This window comes from Cyprinus carpio, chromosome B13 (genome assembly GCF_018340385.1).
Source record: "Cyprinus carpio isolate SPL01 chromosome B13, ASM1834038v1, whole genome shotgun sequence".
Taxonomy (NCBI): domain Eukaryota; kingdom Metazoa; phylum Chordata; class Actinopteri; order Cypriniformes; family Cyprinidae; genus Cyprinus; species Cyprinus carpio.
In genome coordinates, this window is record NC_056609.1 from 1,590,742 (window position 1) to 1,609,252 (window position 18,511).

General features: G+C 33.3%; 1 long non-coding RNA gene across 1 annotated transcript; it reads right to left on the reverse strand.

Annotated features, from left to right (window-relative positions):
* Positions 1 to 17,186: 17,186 nt before the first annotated feature.
* On the reverse strand, positions 17,187 to 18,199 carry LOC109066760. Its single transcript, XR_006156229.1, has 3 exons — positions 18,072 to 18,199; positions 17,365 to 17,514; positions 17,187 to 17,272 (listed from the first exon to the last, which is right to left on the reverse strand). It is a non-coding gene; the product is annotated as an uncharacterized LOC109066760 (long non-coding RNA).
* Between the last annotated feature and the right edge of the window lie 312 nt (positions 18,200 to 18,511).

Sequence of the window (18,511 nt, forward strand, 5' to 3'; positions counted from 1 at the left end):
TTTTATATATTTAAAAAAATAATGTCAAAAATGAGACTACGTGTATGTATAAACCAGATCCATCAAACCAGAGTCAAGACACAAGAAAACAACAGTCACAGTAAAGTAGCACCACAACAGCACATTATGTATTACGCAATAGTGCAGGCAAACCACATTTCACAGCCTCATATGAACAAACGTATTGTAACATTTGCAAGTTTTACATTCTGGACAAAAATATCCACAGCATAATCCCTTTATGAGTCGCTCAATCAGTGACCCCGAGTGCAGTAAACATGAGCTTACAGAACGGGCTGAGAATAAACTTCACTGAAAACATCTTTTGATTGTTTCTCATATGTGCAGAGAGAGGAAGAGGGAAAAAAGACTGGCTCACTTGTTTTCAAACCCTTCCCTCTTAGCAGATGTTGCTAATTACACAAGCGTGTTTGACAAAGAGTTCAAACTGCACTGTTTTCAACTCAAACAACTCTCACACAATTATTCTGCCAAGGTTTGTGTGCACTGGCACGTCGTTTCATCTCCACTATTGTTTGGTTTGTTATTAGCGGCTGTTTTCTCAGCGTGTGTATGTGGAGAACAGGTCTGCTCTGGCTTCATGACCACTAAATACGGTCCCCTGGTAATTTTGCAGCCAGTGAGAAAAAACTCACTTCCTGTGCTAGAGTTAGAATGACTATGTTTTGCAGATTTTGTTCAAATGGTGGTGTTTTCTTGTTGTTTCACAGATGCCTACATCATTATAAGCTAGGACATACAGTATGAGGAGAGTGCATTCAGAGTCTACTCTTGAATCAGTGTTCTCAATAACATGCCTTAACAATTCTGCTATAATCAGGAATGACTTTGTATTCAATTTTGATATTCATTACCATACACTTTCACTATTAAACAAACAAACAAATAAATGTTGTCATTACATAAACAGTAGTATACAGTGCCTCTGTATACTACTCATTTCTCATTTCTGTACCAGTAAATCATCAGTACCATACAGAGAAAAAATAAAAATAAATAAATAAAATTGTTGTTGCAATTTAAATCAGTACAAAAACACATTATAACAAATAATATAATGTATAAATATTTAACAATTTACATAATATATGTTTTTTTTTCATACTGCACTAATGAGATTTTTTGTATTAATTGCTTACTTGTCATGAAAATCATGCAAAACAAGATTTCTGTATCAACAAATGCAACAAATACTACCAAACAATTACATGCCTTACAATTTACACAATATATCTTTAATTTTTTTAATTTTTACAGTAAGTATTTATTTATTTATTTAATTATTTGTTTGTTTGTTTGTTTGTTTATCATGAAAGTTTTTGGAAAAATTTTGATTGATTGATTGATTGATTAACTGTTTTAAAATGGAAATTTAAAACACTTTGTTTTGAGGACCAATTCTCACTATTTACTAGTTGCATATTACCATGCATATTACTAGTATAATTATAATTTATAGTATAATAAATATGACCATATTTTAGATCCTTTCTTTCTTTCTTTCTTTCTAAGAAAATTTGACTTGGTTATGTTCAAGAAAAGTTTGTGAGATTCTACCAAAAAAAAAAAAAAAAAAAAAAGTAGTTAATGTAGTTAATATATTCCAGCAGTGATTTATTTGTAAAAATAGGAAATGAAGTCACAGTGAAGCTTGATGACTGCAGCAACATGTAGGTCTGAGTCTATTTCAGTTTACTGGCTTATCGTTTGAGCAAATAGCACAACAGTGCATCTGCTGTGTTGTTCACAGCACGTTATCAGAAACTCAACTTTACATAAGCTCTCCGCACACAGACACTGATAAAGAGACGTCTTCTCAGCAGAAAAGAGGGCTCCCGATACAATGCCACAGTTCTTCCTGTGTACACACACAAGACCCATCAATATCCTTTCCACTCTCTGAGTCAATATTAGCAGGGAGGTATTTGGCCTTGGTATTACTGAAACACCTCCGCTGGGGTGGGCAGGTGCCTCAACCCTGTGTGTAGATTCTGGCACATGGAGTTCACACGCGGTGTTCGTTCTCACACAGTGTGTGTGTGTGTGTGTGTGTGTGTGTGTGAGCTGCCTTGTTGGTGTCACCTTGGCTTCCGTCCCAGGGACACAGCGCAGGCTGTTCGGCACTGTTTACCCAACTGCACCCCTGGACCTCACAAAACTCTCGAAAATTGAACTCTGTTTCATACCTGCACATAAACGCACACATTCTCATGACTGGAACGACATATGCAGCCAAAATGATGAATAAACAGCCAAGAATGTAAGAGACCACCTTTCCATCCTCAATGCCAACATGTACGTAATTCGTTGTGAAATTAAATCAAAATTTAACCTATTTAGCTCGCTAATATTTATTCTTGGTCTTTTTCTTAATGTTTAACATCATATAAACATTAGTTTGTTCTGCCTCAGAAGACATTCCTTTAGGTTTTGAGTTCAGTTAACAGTAAATTTTGTAGTTACACTGACTTTAAAGTCACAATATCACAGAAGCAGTGACAAATCTTTTATTCTGTGACATACCAACCCGATCTCACAGCAATTGGCACATATTTTACGAGGTGGCTAATTCGAATGAGGTCGTACGAATTCATATGTTTTGTGAAAAATCATGCGTATTTTACAAGGTGGGAAATTCATAGGAATTTGTACAAATGACCACCCCTAAACCTATCCCTCACAAAAAAAAAATATATATATATATATACAAAATCATACGAGTAAGTCCATTTACTGAAGACACACAGTGAAAAACTAGCAATCAAAAGGTGTGGAAAGTCATTTTGCGGCTAACCTTATTACATATGCATTTTTTGGAGTTTTCCTTTTTGAATATGAATTTTTTGGAGTTTTTTTTTTATGTCACAAAATTTTGTGGTATTTATTTTATAAAGTATTTGTGCCATTAATTAACCCCCATAAGGCATTTCTTAACCTATTTTCTAGCTGAACATGGCTCCATACATCACCAGAAAGAAGTCTGTCATTTCATGGCAAGATCGAATTATTAAAAATTAAAAATGATTAAAATAATTAAATATGACCCCCCCAAAAAAGGCATGGATGAATCATTCACAATAGCATGCATTTGAATATTTCAATTTCATGCCAGACCTTAAATAATAATAATAATTATTATTATTATTATTATTATTATTATTCAAGGCATTTATATTTTATTTTATTTTATTATTTTATTATATTATTATTTTTATTGAATTTTTTTTATTTTAATTTTTTGGGGCTGTGTAATGCAATATAGATATGTTTTATGCTATATTCTATAGTATCCATTAGCATAGCATGGCTTCTTCTACAGTCAATTTTCTCCTGAAAGGTCAACCACTGTCATCGCAGAGCAACAGCTGAAGGGTATGTTTCTGACCTAAACCTTGAATGTCACAAACCGTGTATCCGTCTGAAGTCAATTCATGGATAACCTATGATGCTTTCCATTTGACCTCACCATCATCCTGAAGAGGGCAGCCTGGGAGATCGTTCTCCTGGGTGTCACCTGTGTTGAGAGAGCAAGGTCACACCTGCAGGTGCCTGGAAGGGTGATAGATGATGTTTCTTTAAACTCCAGAGAGCATGGTTCTTAGGGACCGGCTTTTTACTCTCTCTTGAAGTATAATGGGCTCCTTTGAAGGGGCAGAACTTGGGAGAATACTGCTCGATTAGTTAATGACACGTTCGGCTTAAATCAAGCATAATCACCATTATCTCAGGAAGCTCACATCAGCTGTGGTATTTCCTACTATTGGCAGGGCTGCTTTTAATAGCTTTGCTCATTGTACAGAAAAAACAGGAAATGGGTAGAGAATGTGACAGTTGCATTGCCAGTCCTCATTTAGACTGCATTATATATCTGGTCTGGGCCTGAATCAGCATTTGCAGATTTGATTCTTTTCTGCAATGTGTGGTTTTATTGTTAGCCGTTCTGATTGGTCCTGTCTTTGCTGGAACAACGTGTTTTTTTTGTTTGACTTTCTGGTTTTTTATGTATTTTAAGGTGGTTAGTCTGTTTTGATGGTTTTATCAGAGTTTAGGCAACTTGTGAGGCTGCAAGGACCTGTTGGCCAGCTAACCTCTGTGAAAAATAACTGTACTTAATTTCTTGCAGAACATTTACTGTAAACTATATAAAAGGCCACCTGAGTGTACTTAAAGTTTGCTGTATATTAAATAAAAGGTTTCTTGAGTGACTTTTAAAAAGTGGACTTTTGTGCATTTGCAAGTGCATTTTAAATCATTATATTTTAATAATCTTTTATCCTGCTTTAAAGAAGAGTGTTTATTTTTCATTTTTATATATAAAGTCCTGGATAAGTGGGTCAAAAAGCACTCTTAAAGGTATAGTTATTAGGTTTTTTTAAGTTTTGTAATGTTTTTCTATGCTTTTGGAGTTATTCATTAGATGTTTGAATTTCTGTTGATAGTTAGTGAATTCATTTTGAAGAATGTTAGTAAACATACATATTTTTAATATCAGTACTGTTTTTCATACTATGGATGTCAGTGGCTACCCTCAGCTGCTTGGTTACCCACATTCTTCAAAATATCTTTGTCTTTCTTTAGCAGAAGAAAGACGCTGTTTGGACATTGGAGTTAATTGATGCTTAGTAATTTATTATTTTGTTTTCTTTTTTGGATGATTTATGTCTTTAAGTTGAACTAATTGCATTTAATATTAATTTAAACTATATTGCATTTTCATTTAATTGTAAATAAATGCAATTAAGTGTCCAAAAACATTAAGAATTAAGTATAAATGCATCCTAAAGTGTAGCCTGCTTCCTTTTCACAATGGAAAACACCAGCTAAACTACCTTAAACCAGCAAAGACCATAAATGGGTGTACAATTTTGAAAATGTGCATTTATTTATTTTATTTTTTATTTAACTTTTTTATTTAACTACAATTTTTAAGAACATTTCATTTAATTAAAACTTTTAAGATATTATCTATTAATTTGTCCATTTGGAATGTGATTTATTTGTTCATATTTGTTTTGAATTAGTAAATTGACTGTATAACTTAATGTTATTTTAAGTGTCATTCCTACTCTTCCATATTCCATACTTGCGTCACAATGTGCAAAAATTTTCAATTGAGGTAGCAGTAAAATGTATACTTTATATATCAAGAAATGGCACTTTGATATTAGGTCAAGCTGCATCACACTTCTACAGTGTCATAGAGAAAGAGTCTGCATTCAGGTGTAGTGGGTTCAGGCGTCACATGAGCTCCTTTGCTTGCATTTTCTTTTGCTCCAGAAGCAGGTTAGTTGTGGTGTTTTATGGGGTTTAATGAGCTCCTTTATCTTACAGGCTGCGAGGATCAGTTTAGTTTCTTGTCAAGTGCTGCTCTTCAGATCTGGCCCTAAGGCACAACCGTGAGATGTCAGAATGACAGTCTAGACAGCAGCTGTCTTACTGAGAACTTTTCCAAATCTCCACATGAAACACCAGTCCCTCCTACACGCAGGAATCATTTGTCTCTATTCAAGCCCAGTCAGAAGGGAAGTTTGGCTTTCGTTGCATAGTTTGCTTAAAGATAAGGGTTTCATTGGACCGTGTGTCCCACAGAAACATTCCATCAAAACTGTCTTCAAAGTAAACACGGGCATCGACGCTTTCAGGCATAGAAGTGTTAAAGAGCACCTGTTAGAACCCATATAGAGGCTAAACAAGCCTAAGAGCAATATTACAAGAGTGAAATTTAATAGTTGGTCATTCATTGCCAGCAATGTTGGGGAAAGTTAATTTTAATGTAATGTGTTATTTTGAAAAGTAATCTGATTACGTAACTCGTGTTACTTGTAATATGTTTCCTCCAACACTGAATGCCAGGTAGTATTGCTTGATATGTTTCTATCTATATTATTTGAGGTGCTTGCATTATTAGTACTATTGCTCATAGGTAAAAAGATCATAATTTTATCAGTATTAAAACATGGTTAATTGGGTAATGGTAAACTCCCTCACTATATACTAAAAAGTGAAAAACTGGAATAAATCTAATGTGACATGTCATGTCATTTTAGTTTTTGGAAATGAAGGCATCTTATAACTTGCAATGAAAAACTGTAACTTGATATATAAATTGGTATTTATCTCAGCTTGTCGCAAAAAAAACAAATTATAATGAGTTTTATTCATCATGTGGCTTTCTCTTTTGTGTGTTTTTAGGTGGTTGTCAGTATATTATAAAGGTAAAACATTGATTTAAGTAATTTGGTGTATTAACATTGTTTCAGTTAATTGAATAGTTTTTAATGTAAATTTCAGTGTAATCTGTAAAACAAAGAGACAACATGTTGCTGTACCATATTTTTATAGTAAAGGTCAGGCAACCACAGCTGCAGTTTTTGTTGTTGTTGTTGTTGTTGTTATTTGTTAAATTTTATTATAAATTTTCTTTTATAGTGGTGTTACTACTGACCTAATCTTAATATTTTGAATCATGTGGCTTATCGAAGTGTCTTATTAAATGAGCAATCATCAGGCCACCGTATAGCAACCACCCAGAAAACCCTTTTTGCACACGCAAACATCACTTTTCTTGAGAAAATGTAATACATTTTGTAGGACTTAGTATTACATTTAATTTGGGTATTTGTTGTTTTTCATTGTTTATGATTGAAATAGGATTGAATATGTGTTATGTTGTGTTTTTTTTAAACAGTGAAATGAATCTGATTGCTTCATCTGTTATTGGCATTCATGCAGTTATTTGTAATTCACATACTTGTCACCAGACTTTGTGTTAAATTGTTTACAGTTTTAGAGGTTGAGAAGCATACCAGCCTCATGTAGTGTGCCAACAAGGCCAGCTGTTCAGAAATAAGCTGCCTTTGAGCGCCACCTAGTGGTCGTTTTGTGCTGTAGTGTCTAAGCACTCTTGAAAGCGATTCTTGTTCTTAAAAGACTTGGATCCTTCCTCTCTCTCTCTCTTTTTTTTTTTTTTTTACCGGACTGATTAATGTCTCCACCAGTTATAAGAATATATATATATATATTTTTTTATATATATATATATATATTATATATATATATATATATACACACACACACACACACACACACACACACACTGTCTCCACCAGTTATAAGAATATATATATATATATACACACACACATTTACAAAGTTTTTTTTTTTTCTTTGGATGAAATAAAGGTAACACTTTACTTTTCTTAATACTAACACCTTTTACTAAAGCTTTAATGTATAATGCATTATTAAGGTATTTATAATGTATGTTGTATATTTAAAAAAAAATATATAGTAACCAAAGTTGAAGTGCATTATAATATTTGAAAGTCTGTTTGTCACGTGTTTCAATGCATTATATTTTTTAAAGGTGTAGCAATGAATATATCTATCTATCTAAACATTCTTCTGTCACATAGCCTTTATATAAACAATCTTCTGTCAGGACATAATAAATATAATACATGTATTTGTTGTGTTGCTCCTGATTCATTTTAAAGTAGAAATGTTGATATTTTAAAAACTAATGGCAGGCAATATGTTAGCACAAGAATCACTGAATTTAAAATTATGCATTAGAAAGTTTTATCTATATCTATCCAGCCAGTTTTGTTTGCAGTTTATTTGAAGCTGCATTTGCTGTTCTTCCCAACAGTGTTTTCCAGCTACTTCATTCAGATCATAAAAGTGAAGGGCCCCGGGTTTACTACACCCTTAACCACAGTTACAGTGGACTCACGTCAACGTTGAGCCCGCTCCATATGAGCTTCCCACATACAGCCATAAAACACAAACATCAGACGGGGAAGAGAGCCTCTCCTGATATTCAGTAAAGCGTTTATTTCAGTGGAGGGGGAGGACGAGTGCAGAACACCTACTGGAGGAGCACCTTTCAATAACCTTCAATCTCTGCTATCACCAATATACAGAAAAATCACGTCACTCAAATAAATCACTTCAAACAGATGTTGAGTGACATTCTTAACTCACACATAATCCAGCTCTGTGATTCAAATTAGTAATGTGTTCATAACTGTATACAGTAGCTCAAATCCAGCCCTGTAGTCATTAACTGATGCACTGTTAAATCTGTTAACCCCATAATAATTCTGTACTGTGGAAGTCCATATTGACCCCAAAGGATAAAAACCAAACATGTAATACACATGACATGAATATAATCAGAATCAGAATCAGAATGAGTTTTATTGCCAGGTATGTTTACACATAAGAGGAATTTGTTCTCGTGACAGAAGCTTCCACAGTGCAACAGAAACACAGTGACAGGACAAAAACACAGATAATAAAATAATAAAAACAGAACAAGTAAATGGGGAATAACAATATACAGATTGACAGTTTTATGTACAGGTATATTACAATAGACAGTTTTGTATTTACAGGTATATTATGTGCAAATTTGAAATGTAAACTAAATATGAGTGTTAGATAAATAAGTATAAGTGTATAAATAGTGTTGTTTGTTCCACAATTATTGTCAAGTGTTCATAAAATGGATTGCCTGAGGAAGAAACTGTTCCTGTGCCTGTAGCGTCGACCAGATGGCAACAGTTCAAAGAGGGAGTGTGCTGGATTTGAGGGGTCCAGAGTGATTTTGCCAGCACTTTTGCTCACTCTGGATGAGTACAGTTCTTGGAGAGTCGATGCACCAATGCACCAATCTCTGCGTGCCCAGGCATCAGACTTTTGAAACTTTTCAGAATTTTCACCTGTGACAATTGATCATATTTTCACTATCATGTTTTTTGAGAATCACTTATTCTCACTTGGAACAATATTTTCATTTCTAGAAAACTCAGACATATGCCTGATTCATTGTGCCACTGATATATGTACCAAACAGTACTATAAATAAAATATTGGTAGATTAAAAAAACAGAGGATCACTTGTATTATCACTTTATTTCGTAATGTTGCTCAGCAAACTTGTTCTAGTAAAGGACTGGACACAACAGTGTGACTTTCTATAAAACTGATTTGAAATGATATGTATTACGAAAAATTGCCTTCAGCAAATACTCTTTGCATACAAACAGTTCAATGATGTCAATGTTATTAAAAAGCTCATTAGACAGTCACTTGGACAGTGCATATGTAGGGAAGTGTACTGTATGGTGAACATGTGGCAGACATGTAAATGTGCAAAGCTACTGTTTAAAGCATAATGGCCATAAGAGAAATGTTTGTCAGCTGTTTTGCTAAAGCCAGCTGTCGTTTAACTGAGTGGAAGTTACAGGACCGACTTGATCCCGCTCATCTCCCTTACAAATGCACAACACACACTTCCCACTACAGTTTGTGTGTATACAGATGTTCCTTAAAACCTATAATCTGTCATTTGGGAGAAATCTGAATTCACAGCCTTCAGCTACAAGGCAGAAACGTTCTTCAGGAAATATGTATAGCGACAGCTGTGGCTCGCTCCCGCTAAGACTGCTGAATAAACCACTGTCTTGAATAAAATCCATTACACACCACCTCAGCATGCAAGATCCATTAAGAAGAAGGACCTTTAGGAAGGGCTGTGCACTTTGAAAGCTTGGCAGAATTTCAAAACCCAAACAAGCATTTAGTCAGCTTTCGCACAGGTTTGGTTTTAAATATAACAAATTGGCCTTCACACTTTTAAATGATTAAAAATGGGAGAGCCTATTGGGATTAACCATAAAAATCATATTTAAGTTGCCATGAATATACATTTAAGTGCAATCTGTTCAATGATCATACAGTCCTAAAGGAATAGTTTAAAATAAACACTCTGTCATCATTAACTCAACCTCAGGTTGTTAAAAAAAAATGCATGACTTTCTTTCTTCTGCAGAATGCAAAGTAACAAATCAACCAGTTGTTCAAACACTGGAAAAAATTCCAAACATAAAACAAAGATTACAGCACCCTGCATCATATTTGCTGAATGAAATCCAATACTTGTTTCTTACTAAATTTGGTTGCTGATTCCAAAAATTTTAGTATATTTAAATGGTGACAGAAAATTAGTTTTTTTTTTGCAATGTTTTTGAAATTAAATTTGAACGTATTTTTCCACTCCTTTGCATGTTGTAAGTTAAATTATAAATTTTGAATACTTTTCTTTGCCATAAAAACATAAAATAAGAATAAAGATTTTTCAAATTATGTATCAGCTTGAATGCATTTGTGTAAAAACTGTTTGTGAACGAAAGTATTTAATGATATTTTACAAATGCATCATATGACACAACAGCATCATCAAATTAGCCAATATTAGGCCAATCAGCAGGTTTTTTTTGTTTTGTTTTGTTTTGTTTTGTTTTGTTTTGTTTTGTTTTGTTTTGTTTTTACCAGTGTGTTACTTTTTAATTTTTCTATTTCATTATTTTCTCAATTTTCTAGCAATTCTGAGTGGAAATAATTTCAAAGTAAATTTTACACCATTTTTTTTTTTTGCCATGTATAAAAGTAAAAGGGGTCACAACAACAATTTTTCTCCACTAACTCTCATTGTATGGACTTTTTTAAGTATGTTTTGTGTTCCAAAGGGCGAGTAAACGATGACATGAATATGACAGGACTATACATTTAAGACATCAATACATTATTGTTTGGCAATAAAATGGTCTAATAAAAGGTCATTTCACAATCCATGGAGCTGCATATGTGAACACAAGCTTACATCACAGATCAAAAACCTGCACACGTGCCTTCAGCTTGCCGTGATTTCCTCTTAATGCAAAAGCCCTGTGAGTGGGAGCAAGACAACGGAAGAAACTGAGAGGAGGGGTTGATGCTCGAGGACCCTTAGTTTCTGCAGCGGGGACCGGGCTCACAGCCGTGTCTGACTTTCAAAAGTAATTTGTCCCACTCAGTCCAGTGAGGGTAAATAAAAGTCTCTTATCCTGATTAATCTATCCGTCTACACCGAACAAGGTGAATGGAAGGTGGCACAAATGAGGGTGAAGAATGCTTGGTGCGCTAGTGTAAACAGCCCCTGGGTCAGGCTCCGCTCCATCACTCATGGCAGGGGCCGCCCCCTTGGGTCCATGGCCCGACCATTTATTTAGAGCCAACAACAGCCGTGGTGAGGTCACAGCAGTGATTAGATGGGGAGAGAGGGGAGGCGATCCCATCGAGTCTGGGTTATTCCCACAACTTCCTCTGCTCTTTTCTTTCCATTATGCGTTCATCACACACAGGGAATGTTTAAAACAACACACTGCTCCTACTAGCTGTAATTTCTATAATTAATTTGAATATTCAGAGCACACTGCATGAAGTACTGTATCCCACAATGCAATGCACCTGGATTGAAGTATCCAAATCTTGTCTCATTATTTGATGCGATTGACAAATGTTTTGGCTTAAAATACAACAACATATACAATGAAATATTTTTTTAATATTTTTTGAGATGATAGCTGGCACCACATGCTGAACAACATGCAAAATACTGAAGTCTTAAGACAACAATCTTAAAGGTGCAATATGTGATTGTCTTCAGAAACATTTTTTGTTAGCTGGTTGAAAGTCTCTTCACATCCCGATAGCAATAGTATTTATTTATATATTCTGTGGAAGGCGTAGGACCAAGACATGCTCATCCAATCAAACATACAATTCTGGTATGCTGCTGTTTAGGGCTGGGCGATTTTTCCGATTTTATCAATTAATTTGAATTTAATGTTTTGCCACGATTTTATTTTTTAGAAATTGAGGAATCACAATTTTAAATAGGCTATAATATATATATATATATATATATATATATATATATGTAAATGACAGTATAAAAAGCCTACTGTGGGTGCCAAAAACAAGTTTTCTTTTCATTTATTATACAATTAACAAAAGCAAAAAAGCAAAAAAAACAATGACATTTGATTGTTGTTTTATTTTTTCTATTTTATTTGTTTTCTTTTTATTTATTATATTATTTAAAAGCCCTTGTTACGTGTACTGCATTTAAGCTAACTGAGACTTGTTACAGCACTTGTATATCATTGCTCTTTTGTTGATTTTGATTGCTTCCATTGTCCTCATTTGTCTTCAAGTTGCTTTGGATAATAGCATCTGCTAAATGACTAAATGTAATGTAAATGTAAATATTACCAAATGTTAGAATTAGACACTGACAGTATGCCATGATAACAGTACAAAGAAAAGATCGATCCTTGATCCAACTGCATGTCGGCGCACGTGATTAACCCATAAACTGTATAAAAACATGGACCTAGTGTCCATGACGTCACCTGTAGGTTCCTGAAGAGCATTTTTGAAGCTCAAAGTGGGCGGAGGCGGCCGTCGCCATCTTGGCAGTGCATCACCGCACGTGACTCCAGAATAATCGAAAATGGGCAAAGAGGCGGGAGCTGGTTGCTGAAGCCACGCCCATCTAGCCACGCCCACCAGCAGCGGCAATCTACCTGTCACTCAAGTGGCCACGCCCTTAATTATGCAGAACTTTAAGGCTTAATATAATTTAAACGGATGAGTTATAAAAACGTTCACCCCCTCACAGTTGTCATGAAGGACAATATTAGCTATATAGACCAAAACCAATTTTTAAACCAGGCTGTAAACACTTTTTTTTCTGCTGTAAAGTTGGGCATTTTAATATGGGGAGTCTATGGGAATGACTCCCTTTTGCAGCCAGTTTTAGTCACTTCCGTGTTGGCTTCACGAGAGAGAGCGGGAGGTTGCCACTCGGATTAACTGCTCATGTGTGACGCGATCATATCACTAGGTGCCATTCATACAGAATGCGCTTTTAGTTGACAAAGATGCGACGCGGCAGTGAAATAGGAAAAACAAAAAAAATTTGTTGGTATTTTTTTTGTTTGTGTTTTTTTTTTATTTTTTTTTTTTGTTTTTTTTCTTTTTTTTTTGATTGTTGTTTCTGTTTTTTTTTTAAACTTCCCAGAATGCCATTAGTTTGTCATTAGCCCCATGAAACATGCAGCTTTTTACAGTATGCACAAATACATAGTAAAATAAAATGGGAAAAAGAAAACCATAAAGGATAACTTTTGTCACCCAACTGGAATTACAGCAAAAAATAATAATAATAAAAATAAAACAGTATAGACAGCATAGTTCGATCTCAAGGAAACTTTTTCCATTTTCTTTTACTTTAACTTAAAGCCCTAACATTACTAAAACTAAATACATTTAAACCAAAATATAAAAACATAATTAAAACAACTAAATAGACTATTTTATTTAAAAAAAATTGAATAATAATAATAGTAATATTAATAAAATATATTAATAATATTAATAAAATGACAAAAACATTAAATAAAATTAAAACAAAAACAAACATAAAAAATACAATCTAATCAATCTAATTCAGAATGCTAACAGAAATTATAATACACTAAGAAAAGTCTATAAAAATGCGGCCCAGTGAATCGTGTTGTGAAGGAATTTTCTATATTGCTCTTTTACAGATGTTTTACCTGTATTTTAAATTATGCATTGTGTTATGTTTTAGGGTTGAAGGAAATGTCCATAAGATTAGCAGAAAAAAGTACTGGTAATTTTCTGACAGGACTTTATTATTTTCTACATTTTTTTCCCATAAATTGTTTGGGATACTAAAATAACACTGACTCATTCTCTCTCTTTCACTTCTTAACAAATACAAAATATATTCAAGCACTACTGCAATAAATGAAGAGCTAAACTTGCATTATGAGTGAAATTGATGCTTAATCCATGCATTGCATGCTGTGTTCCATTTAAAATAGTATTTATTTCTCCGACTTACAAACATAAAGTTGTTTCAATTCCCAACAGGATATACGTAAACAAATTGTATATTCAACATAGGGCCTACATGATTGTGATCAATATCAATTTGTTTCTGATTCTTTAATTTCAATACACCCCAACAGAGAAAGTCAGGGCTCAACAAAGTCTCACTTGAGTGTCTCACTGTAAACACCTACAAGACTTTATGCTGGTGTTCACATATACTATACTGTATCTTGTAAATATGATCATTCTGACATGACTTGAAGGCATAATTATTGGAAGTCTGCACATTTGAGAGCTTCTTGTGTCCCAACAGAGTATGAAGCATTGACAAAAGTCTTTTTTTCTTTTTTGTTTTTTTTTTTATTTTATTTTTTTTTTTTTATATAATATACTAGAGACATTTCGTTTTGTAGTATAAAATGTATTGTATAGTCTAATCGTTATTTCAATTTTATTTTATGTATATTTTTTTGTAGGATTGTAAGACAAATGCGATATCCCACATCGCATCATTAGACATGAGGCTGTTTAATTAAACCCTCAAGCAATGCCAACAATAGCCATTATGATCTCCTCCACCAAGCTTTTAATTAGTCCCTTAGACCCTCTAGTTTTCCACTTATGAACTGCCTTTTAAAGACTTTCCAAACTTCACTCCGTATGTTCTTGAAACCAAAGCCCCAAAGGTTCCACTGAACAAACAGATGAGTGCCAGCTCGCAGTATAATGGATTTTGGACCGCATGTTTTACTGCCCTCTGTAGGAGTCTGGTGGTTTGCTTCAATATAGACTGTGTCTACATTGAAAATTACAATAATAAAAGAGCGAAAGAGACATATTCATGCAAAGGTTAAGTCTATGATTTCAGTGCCAAGGACTCCAAATAAAATGCTAAATTTTTAATATTATCAAAATATGTTTCATACGTTTTAAAACTGTCTAATGTTATAGAGTTGTTAAAACATGGTTTTCTCACATCTACTGACAAGTTCCATCTATTTCCAACCCATAAAAAATTCTTCTTTTCATGTCAGCTATTTGGATATACTCACAATAAATGATATACATACTACATTTAGTAATTATTCTTAATTAATATTATCATTAATAATTAGTTTAATAATAATAATTTAACATACACCAGAGAATTTTTTCAGCATACACTGTAAAAAAAGACGTTTCTAATGATTGTATAGTTGCAGTGTCATATGTTTTCTGTCTACATTACACGATTAAGAAAAACTTGAGAGATCGATTCCATTTCAAAAACTGGATTTCAAAGGTTTTTTTCTTTCCATGTTGCATTTATAGCACAAAAGCAAAAAAGCAGAAATTATGGTATACTATTAGATGAATAATTGCACTGTTCAACACTTTTACAGCCCTAGCGGGTTAGTGATAATAAGAATCATTAAAATTGTTTTAATATAAAGCTATAATAAGTCTGAAATACTCAATACATCCCTGAAAGAATCCCTGAAACACTCAATACAACCTATAAAGAATTGTCTAAATTGTCTAATTTGTCAATTAACTGTCCGCAGTTATCTTTAAAATGCAGTATCCTGAAAAAGGGAAGTTTTTTGTTTATATTAGTGCCGTCAAATGATTAATCGCATCCAAAACAAAAGTTTTTGTTTGCATAATATATGTGTGTTCTGTGTATATTTATTATGTATATATAAACACACACACGTCCATGTAAAAATTCCAGAAAAAGTTGTTTATATATTAAATATATTTATACATTTTATTAATATAGTCATGTAAATATTTTCAAAAAATACACTATATGTGTGTGTATTTATATATACATATAAATATACACAGAACACACACATATATTATGCAAAACAAAACAGTTTATTTTGAATGCGATTTTTTGAATGCGATTAATCGTTAATATATATATATATATATATACATATATATAATCCAAATAAGTTTGCAGATCTTTATTAGAAAGTATTTAAACAATTTTTAGAATTTTTCAGATAACTTCTATTCGACGTGTATGAGAACTTACAAGTGTCTTGGTGGAAGAGTGGAGACTCATTTCATCTCATTCTAAAACCGATGAATCATAAGACAACAATACTTGAATTAATGAACTGAGGAGACGGAGAGGGTTTAGGAGTTTTAATGGGATTGGTATGGTGGATGGTCCATATTTCAGAGTATGTAACCCCAGATATAAAACATACTCAAGACTCAAAAGAAAAAACAAAACATTCCCTTCGAATGCAACTGAATAGAACAATAAAAAATTAAAAACAAATACAAATAACTAACTTACATTGGGTTTCCTCTTTAGTTTGAAACTAGTCACGATCTTGAAAGGAATGATGCTACTAACTCAACACAGCATCATACAGACATTTGTTGTGCTTAATCCCAAAGTCTGCTAAATATCTGCAGAAAAACTTCAGTGTTTCACCAGTCAATTCAATCAAGAAAACCGGATGTGTTTTCCTCTGTGGGGATGCTCAGCTGAGTCTTTTCTTTTCTTGTCCTCTGCGTCCCACAATGCATTCCGAACAAACCGCGATGCTGCATCTTTGTCCAGACGTGCAGCTTTTCGTTTGTCCGTGATCTCTTTGACTTTGTTCATGTATGTCCTGATCCTATCCTGCGAGGTGAAGGAGGATGTTAGTTCCCTTCTCAATTAGTCAATAAAAACAGTAAACCATCCTTCATAAACAATGCAATTTACCTTCACATACTGTATTTATGTTCACAGATTTAATACATGCCCCACTACAATAATAATAAAATGAAAAAAAGTTCTAGTTTAAATTTAAGTTGAGCTCTATAGACTGAATTTGTGGCATTAATACATGCCCCACTACAATAATAATAAAATGAAAAAAAGTTCTAGTTTAAATTCAAATGAAACTATCTGTGTGTTAATATTACAGAAAATAAAATCACTTTGCACCTAGTCTGGTCTGCTGATGAAATGTACTTAAAATCCAATGTTTGACAAACTTATCTTTTTCTTGATGGCACTATCTGTGACTCCTTGTGTCACCAGATATTACAGAAGTTAAATCTTATATACTTTCATACATAATACAAAATGAAAAGTAAAATCATCCAGAATTATCTGAGGGCATACGCATGATCAATCAATGTATATTAAAATAAACCTAAAACATGTTTTAAAATGACTTTAAAACTTATCTGTACCAGCTCTTGATTTATCACATGGCGTGGTCTTTCGGATTGACTCAGTTCTTGCTGCTTAATATTTTTTCAGAACATGTGATAGATAAAAAAAAAAAAAAACTGAGAAAGGAAAGTTAAAATCTTGTCAGTAATTGGGGTCAGTAATTTTTTTTTCTTTCATTACATATCAGCAACGGTGTTAAATTGATAAAAACCATGAAGAAATATATTATTAGAATATAGATTGTAAAATATTTTGAATACTCCAGAACATTGAATTGAGGGCATACGCAGACATCAGATCCAATTTAGCTCGATCAAGAGGATCCAGCTTTAATGAGGTACAAAAAGATTAAAGAAATAAGCCATTCATAAGTGAAAATGTTCATTTAACTGCTATTTTGTGCATTTGCTTTCACATACCTTAAGCAGATTGTCACTTCTGGATACAGACACAAGCGTTTGGACCATATTCTGGACAGAGCTCAAAGAGGAGTCAAAATCATTCAGGTTCTCCTCTATTTCAGTGGGATACTCCTCTGCGGGACCATCATCAGCCATTGTATGAACAGACTGAAAACAATGATATATTTCAAATTATTTTATAGAAATCAGAGTTCATTCCAATGAATTTAGTTTGTGGTTTTTAAAATAAAATAAAAATATGCACTCATAAAGAACAACTTTAAACTATTTACACATTTCACAACTGAGCATAGCTGAAAAACAATAATAAAAAAAAAAATCCATGACTTCTCCATGATATTTTATTTTATATTTCATTAACTTGACTTTTTTTAGGCGTGGAATTTTAAATTCTATGATATTTGACTATATGGGGACATACATAACAGATGATTAAAGACACCCCAACCCAGATTATGTCAACGCTGTAACATTATATATCATTCAAAGCATATCAAACTAATAATAAGTATAAAACCCTCAAGTGAACTCAATGTATGTCCAGCTTTTCCACGTGTGTTGGTGACTGTGTGTGTAACAAAAGCACATTTAGTGTCACTGACTGAAAAAAAATCAATAAGACGCCGTCGAAGACAGCTCATTAAACACTTACTAAAATCACTGTTACACAAAAAACAAGCTGATGTTATTTAGAAAGCCCTTACCTGTAGCCACACGCGACACTGCGCCTCCACTGAACACAGAAAACACACGCGAAGAGCGGTGTTTCAAAATAAAAGTCATGCGAGTAACTGTACAGTGTGTTACATATCAAACATTTTAACTTACAGAGTGTGTTTTTACACTAATACACTAAGTAAGTATTATACTAATAAATAACACAGTGCACTTAAAAAGTATTTCTTACTCTAAAAGTGATCCTTGCTTAAAATTGTGAGGGGAAAAAAAATAAAACTTTAGTATTTAGTGTAGTATTTTAGAGTCTAGGACGTTTGTCATATTAAAGTTTGTATGAAAAATGGGCTTAACATTTAATTAAGCTTAAAATGATTTGACACCTTATATTTAAAACAATCTTTATAAAATCCTCTCTTGACTACAATCTCAACATTACCTGCAAATAAACTTCGCGCTTATAGAAATC